This window comes from Thunnus maccoyii, chromosome 6 (assembly GCF_910596095.1).
Source record: "Thunnus maccoyii chromosome 6, fThuMac1.1, whole genome shotgun sequence".
In the NCBI taxonomy this organism is placed as follows: Eukaryota; Metazoa; Chordata; class Actinopteri; order Scombriformes; family Scombridae; genus Thunnus; species Thunnus maccoyii.
In genome coordinates this window covers 18,208,159-18,222,950 of record NC_056538.1, presented here as the reverse complement: position 1 = coordinate 18,222,950, position 14,792 = coordinate 18,208,159, and the positions used below count along the sequence as shown (strand labels likewise).

General features: G+C 38.9%; 1 protein-coding gene across 1 annotated transcript in view; it reads left to right on the top strand.

Moving 5' to 3' along the window:
* grik4 (glutamate receptor, ionotropic, kainate 4) overlaps window positions 1–14,792 on the top strand; it is a 303,754-nt gene that overhangs the window by 68,521 nt on the left and 220,441 nt on the right. Inside the window, exon 2 of the mRNA XM_042413663.1 lies at window positions 14,354–14,553. The gene's annotated coding sequence lies outside the window, so the exon portion shown is untranslated. The remainder of the gene's footprint in view (window positions 1–14,353; window positions 14,554–14,792) is intronic.

Sequence of the window (14,792 nt, the reverse complement as noted above, 5' to 3'; positions counted from 1 at the left end):
ATGATAGTGAAATCACTGTGTGGCCTGGGGTGAAATCACTTGGTGGCCCAGCGTGTGGCTGATCTGATTGAGGCCTCAAATCAGCTCTACCCCTGGAGCGCAGAGACAGAGATGACTGGCTATCTCAGGGAGGAGGTGATCAATGGAGACAACCACACTCTAGCTAGGAAAGCAAATGAAAAGCACATTCCTCTCACGTCAGATTACACAGAAATATCAGTGCATACCAGCTACAAGCCTGGCATCTAAAGGTGTCTTAAGCATTGATTGTGATATTGTCATGCCCATTCCCATGTTGCTTGGACCAGACATGCTTGTTTTTCTCTCTAAAATAATGTTGTTGAGAGGAAAAATTTGAAAAAAGATTCAAAGCTGCCACAAGCTGCTATGCGGACATTCTCCAGGCTACTAGCCAAATTTATTTCAGTAAAATTTTGTAGGTTTATATTTGTCAGCTGTTTGTAGTCAAAGTGTTTTGGATTAAGATATCACATATAGGGAAACAATGAAATATCTCCCAAACTTCCTACTTCTTAGTTTTAACCTCTTAGGTAACTGGTTAGGTGTGACAGCATGGAGTCCCGCCTCCAGCAGACTTGTTAATTCTTGTCAATTCTGTCCACAAACATCCCCTCCAAATAGGTGTGCCTATTCTCTATTTTCTTCTAATTTTGTTCTCTAGAACTATGCTCTTGTATATATCCACAGGTTTTAAAATTCAATGGATATCCCTTATGCGCACATCACAAACTTATCACACAATCAGATTCATCATTCATGCCTGGCACCATGTTATTGCTCTTTTTCTGTTCAGCCTTTGTCAGGAGTCTATTGGACTGTGGATATTAAACACAGCTACTTCATTGTCGATGGAATCAGCGGCGCACCTTTAAGAGATGTTAAGAAGTATTTGTCGTGTAAAATGAAACATTCATTAACTGTGTATTGTGTTTTATCCGTTACTACACAAATTTCTTGGTCCATGGTTCACCCATACAAATTTCCTGGCCTGTAGCCCTCATTTATGTTTCAGGTGCATCAATAAAAGGGTGTTAGTTTCAAGTAGATAAAATAGGAAATGAACTCAGGAAATCTAATGTGTCTTTAGGCATTATTTTTTGTTTGTTTGTGTCTAAGGCACCAGCATGCTTTATGCCAATTCTGAGCTCCACATCATAGGCTCCTCTCGTGAATTCAGACTTCATTTTGCAAGAGGTAAATCAATTGCTGCCAGACAATACGCAATTGAGATGATCAAATTAGTGGGGAGGCTGAGGGAGGATTGGAGTCATCAAAGGGTGGGCGGGATAGAAAGAGATATATAAGAAGATGAAATGAGAAGCATGGATGTGGAAGGAGAGGATGTTGTAAAGGAGGAAAGGATCAAGGAAGGCAGAAGGACAGAGAAAGCAATAACTATGTAATTTTCAGTTAGCACCAGTGATATTGGTTGCAAGGCACCATTAACATTAATCACATTGATCAGAAAAATGTAAATTTAAGAGCTATTTCTGTAGATCAACTTAAAACAACTTGTGCAGCTGTGTCAGTCTCACTCACTATTTTACAAGAATGTAGGAAGGATTCTAGCTACCTATGTAGGAGGATGACATACTCATTCTTAATCCCTGCTCCTAAGCTCTGATTGGTCAAAACAGCCATCAGTGGACCCTTTACGAAACCTATTGACATGGGTGATGATTCAGAGGTCAGAAACCAGGATAATGTTTGCCTCACTCTCTCTTACGGGGACTGCAAAAGATCTACATCTATAAGTCATTGAGTTGTGTCATTCAACTATTGCTGAGTCAGAAAATCGTTAATCATTCAGAAAACACTTCCAGTGGAGTAAGACTATTGTATCTATTTTTAATACCAAAAACATGTTACAAGAATGTTTTTAATCAGGTGTTGTTTTCTTCTTTTATTGACTTTATTAATATATGCCTACTTTAGGCTAAGTGTGCAATGTGTAGCTGTATTATGTAGGAAAACATTCATCTCAGATATTGGCACCAGCAGCTACTCAATACTAAATGACTCAGTTGTCCCCACTAGTGGAAGCCTATTAACAGCCACAAAGTGGTTAAAATAAACCCGCCATGGCTTCAAGTGGCTGAAGCTGCAACGGAGGAAAACAAACAGTTCCACGGTATCGTAGGGTGTTATCATGCTTGCACAGTATACATTAGTAGCCTATTAATATTAACGATCATGTGACATTTTAGCAGCAGCATTCATAATTTTGCAGCAGCAGTGCGCTGTTGCAGAATGAATATATGGAAAACACTGTGCATGTAACATGCAGAAATTGACAGTAATGCTGCATGCAGACCGCCTCCCACGAGGGTGCATCTGCACCGGACCTCTAAATGCTCTGGTTGGTGGATGACGTACTGTGAGTTGGATGGTGCTTGGTTTTGGCTTGACCGTTTTCAAGCAGGAAAAAATGGCGGCCTGGTCAAAAACTTTCTCATATTACAGTTAAACAGAACACTGAAATATGTTTCTTAAAACATTTGAGGCAAGAAATAAGCAATGCAGTAACAGAATCTTAATTCATATTTGATCAGCACTGCCTAGTTTGACAGTTTGATCTGAGTTTCGTGAGCCTGGTGCGTTGCGCTAGAAAAACTCATTTGCATAAAGTTGAGTTTGAGTCGTGTTTATGCAAGTACAGATACGGTGAATCGTCTCCTTCAGCACATAATAGTGACGCCATATCCAAACAGCTGAATTGGTTTTACCTTTCTTGTTAACAAAAGAACATGTGGAAATACAGTATCTTACTACACGAGTTGAATTTTAAGCATATATTTCATGAAACCTGACTCTGAGAACAAATGACTTGTGGATGCTTTTTGCAGTGTGCTATTGAGCCTTTATAGGAATCTTTGTTCCACCTTATTTTATAGCAACAACCAGTCAGTAGGGACTGTCTTTTGAAGGAAACGTTTGATGTTTACATGGAAAGAAAGCCTTGATCAGTAGAAACATAGCATAAATTGACCTGCTGATGCGTACCTCTGTCTGCAGTATTTTATCTTTTTTGAACTGAGCTTTATTATACAATAAAGTACACCACTTGCGGATCATGGATCAATAAGTTTGTACATTCAAGTGTGTGTACTTGTTATAAAAGTCATAGAGAGAGAAACAAGCCTTTATTCTCTACTCTCCATCACATCAGAGGATCTCAAGGTCACATGCAGATTAAAATTGTTAACAGCCTTAAGTAACTTGTGAACACATGTACATAATGGATCAAAGTCATGGATGTAGGATCATCAGTGGAGCAAAACAACAGATGCATAATTGCCATTAAAAAAACACATTTTCATGAACACACTTCATCAACGCTATTGATTTTAGCAAAGATTAGGCCATAAAATCAGCCTGCAGGTTCAAATCATAATTAAGATGATGGTTTGTGGTAGTGAGAAGACAATTTTACCAAAAAGATAAGGTTCATAAAAATTTAATGAAATGAAATGAATAGATGAAATATTACGCCCTAAAGCCTCTATGTTGGTGTTTCTTCACAGTGATCATTGATTTCTCTGCAATGTTTGCAGAGAGTTGGAGGAAATATTTGATTTAATTCTATAAATGCCTGCCTGTATTTAGCTTTTGTTTAAAATGTCAATGTTTTCATGCACTATGTATTTCTCCATTATATAGGTTTACTGTACATGTGTCAAAACAGTCGAAATTGGATGTGTCTATCTTTGCCATCATGCAAATACTTTATATGATTCATCAAGTTGTTAAGCTTCATTAGCATGACCATTTAGCGGCTGAATGATGCAGTAAAAAGAGATGCAAAGGTGATGGTAAGGTGTACCAAAAGAATGTGTTCTTTCACCAACCACCAAAAACAATTATAACAGCACAGACATGGCAGCATTACAGATAAGGAGACCTGACCAGCAACACAGACAGATGGAAACTGGAGCCTGTTATACTGTATCACTGGTCTACTAGATTGGATGCTTCCATTAACAGGTGTTCTCAAAAATATCATCACATGGCTAATTACCATAGACAATGTATACAGAATATAATTTAACACACACTATTTACATGACCTACTTACTGCTATTTACCCCCAGAGTAAACACACAAACATAATTACAATAAATAATATATGCCAGAAGACAACACAATTAATCAATCATGGTCTAAATTATTCAATAAATATGCTATAAATATTGAATAAATAGAGCCAATAAATATTTGATACAAAATGTGAAAACCTTGCCAATAAAGTGCAAATATCGCTGCCAAAGTGCAAAGTGCCATTATTGAAGTGCATCGTAAAGTTGTTTGTTTAAAAGTACAATTAATAGAGACCCAGTTGTGCAATATTTACAAGGCCAAATCCGTCACTCACTAGCAACGAAGAGCCCTTTGTTACAAGCTTGTTGTATACATACTGCAAGTTGATGATGTGACTTCCTCAAAACATTGAAAACAAATATCGTACTGTGTGTGCATTTCCTCAGAAATATGAAATTGATTGAAAGTGTAAATTACACATCAGGTATAGAATTAAAATCTTTATAAGGATGAAATTATGACTGCTTAGAGTATTTGAGTTCTGCCCTTGAGCTGCCACATGTGTGTGTGTGTTCTGTGTTTGAGTGTGAGTTCATGAAAGTGTGTTGATTTGATTTACAACATTATATTTAATCCAATGTAAGAGCTTTTTGGCATTACTCACACTTTTTATCTATTCATAAATTAAACTTAGAATTCACCGCAGCCACCGGCCCCCCTTAGCGTGGCTCTCTCAAGGCTCTTCCTCAATGTCAGCCCGTCTTCATGGTCAAGCATCTCATCAAAGAGCCATTAGTGTGTTGTTGTCTGCGTGTGTCAGACTGTCTGTGATAGGCAAACAGGTTGAAAAGGAAACAGACAGCAAAGCAAAACTGGAAGCACCTGAAGACTTTAATATGGAGACAGACTTAGATCAATAGAGGGATGGATACTTTATGAAGCGCTGAGTGCACGCGGCTCATAATAATCACAGGAGTGTGTAAATTAGCTTAGGGCACACAAAGACGCTAATGAATCACAGTTTATGAGAGGAGAGATGAAGCTGGGAGGAAGAGAGGAGGAAGATAATGAAATATACTCTGCATAACTATTGAAGTATTCTTTATCATCCGTGCATACTCAACTATAAATAAATAGTTTATCAATATTATGAACATAATATAATTAATAGAACATTTCCAAACATCTAAAAATGTTTGTAGGGAAGAACAAAATTTTCTTTTGGCCGGAACCACTCAAACTGACAAACTAATCTTTTGAATGATTGTGACAAGTTCTAGGTCACAAAATACAAATAAAAAATCTGAAAAAAAGACTTTAATAGAGTTAATAGAATTGTAATAGATGTCCTGTGTATTAGACATAACAGAGCATCAATGCATTTTATTATTTGGCATTGTTGTTTACACCATTTCTTTTTTGACATAATGGGTTGATACCCTTTTGGCCCTTGAGCCAATATACTGTAGTTAAGTTATTGTGTATGTGGGAGTGGATGTTATATGTGTATTACATGTATATGTAATATGCAAAATTCTGCTCTGGGTATCTTTGGGCGTGACAAACGATCGTAAATAAAAGATTTTATATGATGTATGTAAAGCTGGAATTATGCCTCTGCAAAGGTCCTATTTATTGGTTGAGCCAACTCCAGCTGTTAGTCGCTGGGTTCGAAAACGGAGAAGAAAAACTGTGCATATAACTCGGAATGTCTGTGCACATTCACATACATGCAGCCAAGAGCGTCATGGCTCAGCCTTCAGAGGAAGAAGAAGAATGCACTTTTCAAAACCAGGGTTACAAAGTGCAAGTACAAATATGCAACAATGAAAGAATATGCTGCACACCTCATTCAAAGTTATTTAAAAAATAAAAACAGAACTGAACACAATGGAACTGAACAAAACTCCCAACAAATGGGGGCTTGAAAGTATCCTTAAAATCCCTTTTGAGAAAAGGTAGGTCTTAAGATAAGATTTAAAACACTCAACAGAGTTTGCTGACCTGACCCCTAGAGAGAGACTGTTCCATAGCTTGGGGGCCAGGACAGCGAAAGCTTGGGTAAAAGTAATGAGTAGGATTTTGAATTCAATCCTAAATTTGACAGGGAGCCAGTGTAGTGAAGCCAGCACGGGGGTGATGTAAGAAAGCTCTGGAGTCTTAGTGAGCAGTCTAGCCACTGAATGTAGCACTCACTGTAAATGTGCTACTACGTCTTGGCTTAAACAGGAAGATGGAGACAATTTCTCTTATCAGCACATTACAGTTTGGTTTTATTCTACAAACATGTTGTCCAAGAGGAGTTTCCAAAAAAAAAAGATGCTCTGTGGTCAGAAAAATTCTGGATGTAAAGGACAGTAAATACTCTGTCAGACTAAACCTTAGGATGACATGACGAGAAAGAAATATTGTCGTTCAATTTCTGAGGACAGGAACTTGATGTGTCCAAACAAGTCAATTTCCGTTTTATAAAACAAGATTGGTTTTGTGTAGTGTTCATAACTCAACTGTCTATGTTTTTACTTGAGTGATTGACACTAAAGCAATTTGAATCTTGTTGATATATGAAAGTTAGCATCGTCACATTGAGCTTTTTGCAGCAGCAGCTGCAGCATTGTCATTAGCAAGATTTCCACTGACAAAACACATTTCTCAGAGTTAGTGCTGTGTGCTGTCTGCTTTCATGGAATCTGTGGTAAATTATGCATATACCTGTGTACCCTCTGGGAAGAATATTGTACTCCAGGTCATGCATTATAAATGGACATGAACAACGGTAGGACACAAGAACACCTGGCATCCTCAGGTAAGGTTAAACAGGATTCAAAGTCATGTTGCTTTTGTAATTCTGGCCACCCAGGAGATGTAGGCAAGGACACACCAGCAGTATGGATGCCTGCACTTGCCATTGCTCAATATCGCTTGCAGGCTGTCTGGATCGAAGAAGTCTGTCTGAAATCCTTCCCTTCTGGAAGGACAGTACACCTCAGGCCTACCTCATCAGTTTCTTGAATGTCCATCGCATTGCATCAGTTTCAGAGCCTTGTGAGAAACCTCCTAACTCCTCTTGAGCGCTGTCATATCTGAATGTCTTTCTAAGGCTCCCCATTGGCTGGTGACCCATGCTGTTCCATTACCAAATCTGTTTTTGTATTTTTTTCTTTTTCTGTCTTGAACGTTGTCAAGTTCAAGGTCAATATTGTCTTCTCAAGTCTCACCCTGGGGTCACAGTGAGCAAATTGGTGCATCTCTGTTGGCCATGAGAAAGAGTGAGAGAGAGAAACAGTGGGAGAGTGTGTGTGTGTGTGTGTGTGTGTGTGTGTGTGTGCAGCTGCTCGTTGGTGTGTCTAGTGCAGAACTGATTTAAGGCCTCAGGCCACAGGAAGAAGGCTACTCTACACTCCAGGCACGTCCCTGAAACCAGCAGCAGAGGAAGCACTATTGCCATTCAGCAGCGTCGACTGCAGACGCCTAAATGAGTCTGTTCTGTCCTGCAGTGCCCAACGTGGCAGTCCGCCACGTTGGGCACTGCAGCCTAATTTACTCAACCTCTCTAGCTCCTAATATGCCCCCCCCCCCCCCCACCACCTCCCTCACTCCTACTCTTCTATTCTCTCTTCCAGTTCATCTTTTTCTTTCTCTGCCTCTTTCAGTCTATTAGTCTCACATCTCTACCTTCAATCTTACTGTATTTCTTTCCCTCGCACTCATGCATTCCTTGCCTGTCCATGCATTTAATCTTTCCATCATTTTTTCCTTACATTCACAGTCCATCACGTCTAGCTAGCAAGCTCTGATTGGTTACTGTCCTTTTACTGCAAGGTCTAACCCTGAGATGCTGACCTCATATAATCAGTAACTGTTACAGTTGTGTTTGTCATCAAGATGTGTAGCTTCCAAATGCTACAAAGACAGGAAATCAAGCATGGAGCATGTGATCTCTGTCCTAAAGAGACAGATGTTGTGTATCTTTTTATGTTTGTGCTGTTTCAGAATGGATTAAAGCAAAATTAAAATGATTTTGATGATTAAAAAAACTCACATGTGGGGCACCCCAGTAGCCTGTTGGTTATTATACATACCACATAACCACAACGTCAATGATTTGATTCATGCTGCAGGTGATTGCTGCATGTCACACCCCTCTCGCTACCTCTGTTTCCTGTCTCTCTTCACTGTCAAATAAAGGCAAAAATGGCAAAAAAAAAAAAAAATCCTATATTAGGATTCTACTCTTGTGAGTGCGTTTTCCATGGCATTGCTGTTGGTAAGGAAGCTCTTCCTCTTCAAGGCGCCTATGCGTTTTTCCGCATAGTGTAGTAACTCAGTGTTTGTGGTAGCCCGCACCCATGATTCTCGCATAATCTAGATTAAATTATTTCTGCAAAAGTTTGCACATAAATGTCTACTTACACCTGCATATTTATGCCATTAGAATGCATACGTCATCCTATGACTGGGACTTGACTCTGCAGTAAGGTCATACTTGTCAATCATATTTCCCACTGACTGGTCACAGAAGGACATAACGCCTTTAATGAATCAGGTCAAGTGTATCTTGCCAAAATGAAAATGTAGTATTCATAGGATGTATGGTGGCACTGCTGATCATGAAAACCAGACAAACTGGTTTCTAGTCTCACCCAGTTTTCTTTAGACCACCTGAAAACGCTTCCATTTTTAGTTTAGCTCACTGTCTGTCACCCACTTCCCACTTGTACTCCGCTGCTGTCTGCCTGCTTTTTCTTTCCTTACCTGTCCATTATCTCTTTGTTTGACAAGCTGCATTTTTTCTGCAGTGGTTTAAACAAAAAATACTTTATTTTGTTAGCGAAAATGTGAACAAAAATGGTTCTGCGGCAAGATTAATAAACAATAGAGCTTTGTTCTGATGAAATCTATTTGCCTGTCTGAATATAATATTTGATGACCACTAGGTAGAGAAAATGGTTAGGATCTGTTTCCTCAAGCCTGCATATTTGTGGTGTCACTGTATACAACTTTTCACCTAATGTCCCTTTGCCACCTGAGGGTGGATGGAGGAGGAGCGGGGTGGGTTAGTATCAGGGACAGTGTGATGACAGCTCGTGAATTCTAAAAGCTTTATCGGTCCCCTGCAGCCTGCCTGGGCAGCTCACTGCTGCCTCTCATCTCTCTTGTGTGTTGCATTGAATATGGCTCTCCAATTGGGGTCATGGCACAGACTGATAGGAAGCTATATTCCTTCATAACTGGAGGCAAAGCTACAGAGTTCAGTATTAAGAACGGCAGCGGAGTGATGGCAGGGCTGAACACAAGCTGACTGACAGACCAAGACATAAACATTAGAAAACAAGAAATGTAATCGTGATATGCAACATTCGCCAACTTTTCTTTTTCAAATTCGACCTTTGTTTTTGAGCAGTGCCCTCTAGTGGGCAGAGCTCTCAGCCAAATAGACCAAACAGAGAATCTGCCGTCCACAAATTTATGGCCTCGGTTTCAGCTCAACTTCACATTTTGAACCCAGCTTTGTGACCCATTTCATAGCTGTTCTGGAGCTTACGATCATATCACGTGATCTTCATCAGCAGATACAGTTTGCTAAGTGTCATGAAATTTTTCAAATTGTAAACTCCATCTGCTGATGAAAATCATGTGACATAATTGAAAGGTCCAGAATAGCTTCCAATTGGACCTTGAAATTAATTTGTCAACTGTTGTTTCCAAAGTCAAGAATGAACTTTAAGACTCAACTTTTACCTTACCTTACGTTAGACGAAACACCAACACACCCAAAACGGAAAGTTTACAAAAGGAACATTTTCCTCCATTGATTTTCCTCAGAAATATTCTTACTCAAAAAATTATCAAAAAGTTGTGTGAGGTTATATTTTGTTTAATTAGTTTGCATTAATTATCTGAGCGGGTTTGAATCGATAATATCAAGTCAAGTGTAGTATGGCAGTAAATACTTGACAGTTATGGAACAGCTAAATAGCAAAACAGTAGCTTTAAATTTTTTTGAAAAAATCCAGGCAAATTATACACGTATAACCACTGAGATACTAAATCAGTCTTTACTGTTAATGCAACATTGGACACTTCTTTTGCCTGACATGGGTGACACATGGTGATGAAGAGCTGCAGCTCCCTGGCTCATATCATGAACATCTCAACTAATTTTGGAACCATCGGTAATGTGTTGCTGTCAAATGCAACGTATTTAGAAGGTAATCTTTTACTGGATGTGGAAGTCCTGAAATCTTCCAGTTACATTTTTTACGTGAATTTACAGTCATGGCAAATACATTTCCTACAGAAAACGTGATGGAGTAGAGGGTTGCTATTCTGTACTACAAAGGGCAAATAAATCAAAACCTTCCTAACCCATCACCTCAGCTGCAGCAGCTCATAGCAGCTGTCTTGCTCGTTCTCCCCGTTTGTCCCTTTTCCCAGATTATCTATAGGGATTGATGGCCATGCCAAAGAAAAAACAGAAAAATCCATACTGCTCTCCTGCCCTTTCCATATTACATTGATTTCATGGTGAAATATCAATCTGCATATGTCATGTACTGTTGCAGTGCTCACAATAGTACAACACATGTTACAGGAGTAAATCAACATAAAGCTGCTTTAGGACAGCGTTTTATCAAGTTGCTTCAAGAGACGTTTTCTTTTACTTGTTCTCGCTTTGCAGAGGCAATTAAGTAGAAGAGTGTGATAAAAAAATCTATCCTGTCTAAGTGCTGATGGATTTTATTCATGAAGTAAAAGCAAAATTTATGAGCACACTTTAATTTGCATCCACATACACACACATGTAAATAAGCACAAACATACATACATACATACAGTATAAACACACATACAGTATACACACACAAACTCATGAATCTAGTCACTGCAGCATTGACAGCCATGAAAAACAGCACAAATAAGCACGCGTTCTCACTTCTTGTTTTTAACCGTTAATTAAAAACAGTTTTTAATTATCAGTGGAAATATGTTACTAATAGACAGTGTATGCTATGCCCTATGCTTTTTTTTCTCATCAGTTGCCTGGAAAGAGGGTAAGCAGCCTGAGGTGGTATCAGTATCCTGGAGGACATTCAGATCAGCTTCAAGGCTTGTTTTTGACACAGAGAAGCAAATATATGACTGTGCTACTGAACAGATCCGTGTTCTGCTTTCTCGGTCAGCAACACGCTTAAAAATGAGATGTTGAGATTGAGAACAAGCACAATGAGCATACACGTCTCTGCTCAGTCCTCTAATATATTGTTTTAGTAATAAAAAATGTTTAGGAAATTCTGATCTGCATCTAACTTTACTTAGTGATGGACAATAACGGGATACTAGTGTGAGATCCTTTAAGAAAAATCCTGGATCCAGATCCCGGCCAAAGCAGTCTGAAGTCTTTTCACAAGTTTTTGATTTTTCCTGCTAAAAAACAAACATCAACAGCCTTAGGCAGAGATAATAACCTTATGATTGGTAAATGAAAATGTATTGACTTTGGGTTTTCAGAGAGAAGTTGGGAGTTTTTTTTCCCTTCATTTCATTACAAAAAGTGTTTTTTTGGAATCAGCCGGTGGTCATTAGCTAATGTGTATCTTATAGATACACTCACAAATTCATTTACTCCATAGCTGCCGTGTGAGTTGTTTGCACAGCTTGTTAAGTTAACATTTTGTGTGCCATCATCATCAGATTTCATCAGTGTCACAGTGCTCAGTAAGGAGTTAACAACTGGTACTGAAACATACATGAACATTAGGCACAAATCTTTGACTTCTCATTATTTTTACAATTACTACAAACCAAATTTCTGTTGAGTTTGAGGTGTGAGTTTGCAGAGAAACTGAAGCCTGAGGGTAATCATTTCTCCTTGCAGATGGTCCAAAATACATGAGAACAATTTTATAAGGTCTTTTCAAATTGTAGCGTTTGCGGTGTGGTAGTTGTGTATATATTAAAATGTGCCTTGCAGCTAGTCAGACTGTGTTTTTTCACTTCACCTTACAAGGATACATGTTCCAACCAAAACATAATTGCATATTTCTCTTACCGTACATAATTATATGCATAGGTCATGGTGTTACTGTTTGCAAACATTCAGACAGTTCAGCACCTAGGATTTAATCACTGGATTAATAGCCAATAGGAATTTTTAAATCATATTGAATATATTAAATTCAGCATACAAATTGGCTACCAAGAAGCTAACCAGAAATTTCTGCATATCCTGCATTCAGAAAATGATTCACTTTTTCTGCTTTTTTAGATCTTAATATTCCAATCAGAGTCTAAATTATGTGAAATAGCTCCAGATGATGACGTTTAAGAGCAACAGCAGAATTTATTTGACATGTTGAGGCTGTACTTCAGGCTTGTAAAAGTTATGGTGCTTTTTTAATGCTAAGGGCAGGAAGTTCAATGGGGATTTTAGACCTCTGGTTAGTGTTTGACAGGAAATGGAATCTGTACGTTTGGCGTGTATACAGCAGCCTGAAGCTTTAATGCAGGGAGAAAAATGGAATGAGTGGGTAGGGGACTTTACATATGTCAGCACTTCAAAAGTTCCCTTATTATTATTCATCCCCTCCAAGTGCTTCAAATATTCATTTGATCTAACCTTGTATTCTGTTCCTACTGTAAATTGTCTCAAGCTAGATACATCCATTCTTTAACACATATTGCAAGTAATTACAGACAAGTGGCTGAATAATACAGTGCTTTGAACGCAACAGTTGATTCATCTCTGTAAAAGTACGTGAGCCATTGGAGGACTTTCAGGACAAATCCAACTTGGTAGCAGTTCTACCAGTATCTCCATTTTCCCGTTACCAGTACAAAGCAGCTGTATTAATCTGTTTTGCAGTCGGTGGACAAAGGAGTCAGACAAATATAATGAGAACACAAACCACCAAAACTAGAAATCATGGGGCTCAGAATTTGTTTATTGACAATAAAATAGCATGTGGTTTGCCTAGACGTCCAAATGCAAGACCTGAATATCAATGAACTATGTTTTGTTTGTAGCCATAGTGTTTTGATTAAGAATTATTCATCAAATGTTTTTCATTCCTAAAGTACATACTTTGTTTAATCAGTTTCTCAGAGGACTTAAAGCCTCTGTGTGATTCAAATGATTGTGATAGAACAAGTATTTGTTTTTGCAAAAAAAAAAAATCAATCCCAGCGAAAAGTGGTGCAGCCAATGTGTTGCGCTTGTAGCCCTTCATTCTTAAATCCATTTCATGCTGGAGTGATGCGCATGGCACACCCACTCAACATCCTCCAGTCTACTGTCTAGTTCCATACACTTACATTGAATTATTACCAAACAGGAGCGTCAGTTTCACCTCTCTCTATTTGTCCATATGTGCATGCTTTCTATTACTCTCTCTCCCTTTCTCTCTCGTGTTCTTTCTTTTTTGGTTAGTAAATGATATTTTGATACCTTGTACACAAACTTCCCACCTTTTTTAAATCTTTGATCATAAAGTTTAAAGTAGGTAATTTTAGAGGGCATGATAATAGTCAGGAGAGTGACAGTGTGACAATCAGTGTGTGTGTGTTTGTGCTTGCGTGTTCTTGCAAACATGCAGCATATGTTCATACAGTTATTGACACGTCAGGTTCTGCATCTGCTGTGATGTTTGGGTTTGATTTCACCGTGGTGCTAAGTGATTTGGTTGATCTCTTGGGAGAAGTTTAATTCTCCTCTGAGTGAGGGTGCCATTAAAATGCAATGACATGAGATTAATGCTCATCTTGTAAGTGACATTTACTTTCTCATTTACCGTGGAAATTGCCCTGCAATATTGTGCACTAGGCCTTGTTTTGAATGCTGATGAGTCTCAGAGGCAGTTCAAAGTATGAGCAGTGACAGGATGAAAAATGTTGGATATGCTATATAAAGAGGAAGGGTATCTAGCTGAGTAAGGGACAAACAGTAAAACAAGACCATCAGCAAAACGGGACCGTGAACTTTGAAACTGTGGTTTACAGTGCAGATTCCAAACATAGAGTATGTTGTTATAAATGGCTGTCCTCAGCATCAGCAATAAGACTGCAGAGGCTGACACCTGGACAGAAATATGATTTAAAAGCAATACTATTGTTCTAAAGTTGCTATTGAAAATGTATAGCTTACTATCAGGAGTTTTAGCAGGACAAATCTCTATACGTCTTTTGGTTTCTCATGCACTCGCTTAAGGAGGTCGTTTTGAAATTGATTGTTTCTACAGAATTTCATGTGTGTTTTCTAACTCAGATTTCCTGTCTTTCTCCTCTTCTCTTACAGTGTCTGTTTGCAGAAGCCCAGCGTGCAGAGTCCAGACTGTGCGTGTGTGTGTGTGAGTACACACACGTGTGAGAGCCGGGGCCACATACTATATGTGTATGTGAGATGAGGAGACGCTAAGTGGCTACCACAACCACCCAGATCAGACAGCCTCCCGTGCTGCAAGATGGATTAGAGCCCCACACCTCAGGAGATCAAAGGTAGGAGAAGATGTTTGGTAATCAGCCGCCACTCACCTGCCCCTGTTCAATAACGGCATGGAGAGAGTAAAGGAGAGAGAGGAAGTAATGCATGACAATGAGTTGAGGCTGAGGTCCTTCTGCTGTCTGCGTAGCTTTGGACATTCAGGCTTGTCGTGTCCATAAACCTCATTGTCTTGTGAATATCTGTAAGAGGGACAAACGGGGTTCCCATGGTCTTAAAAAGTCTTAAATAAGAT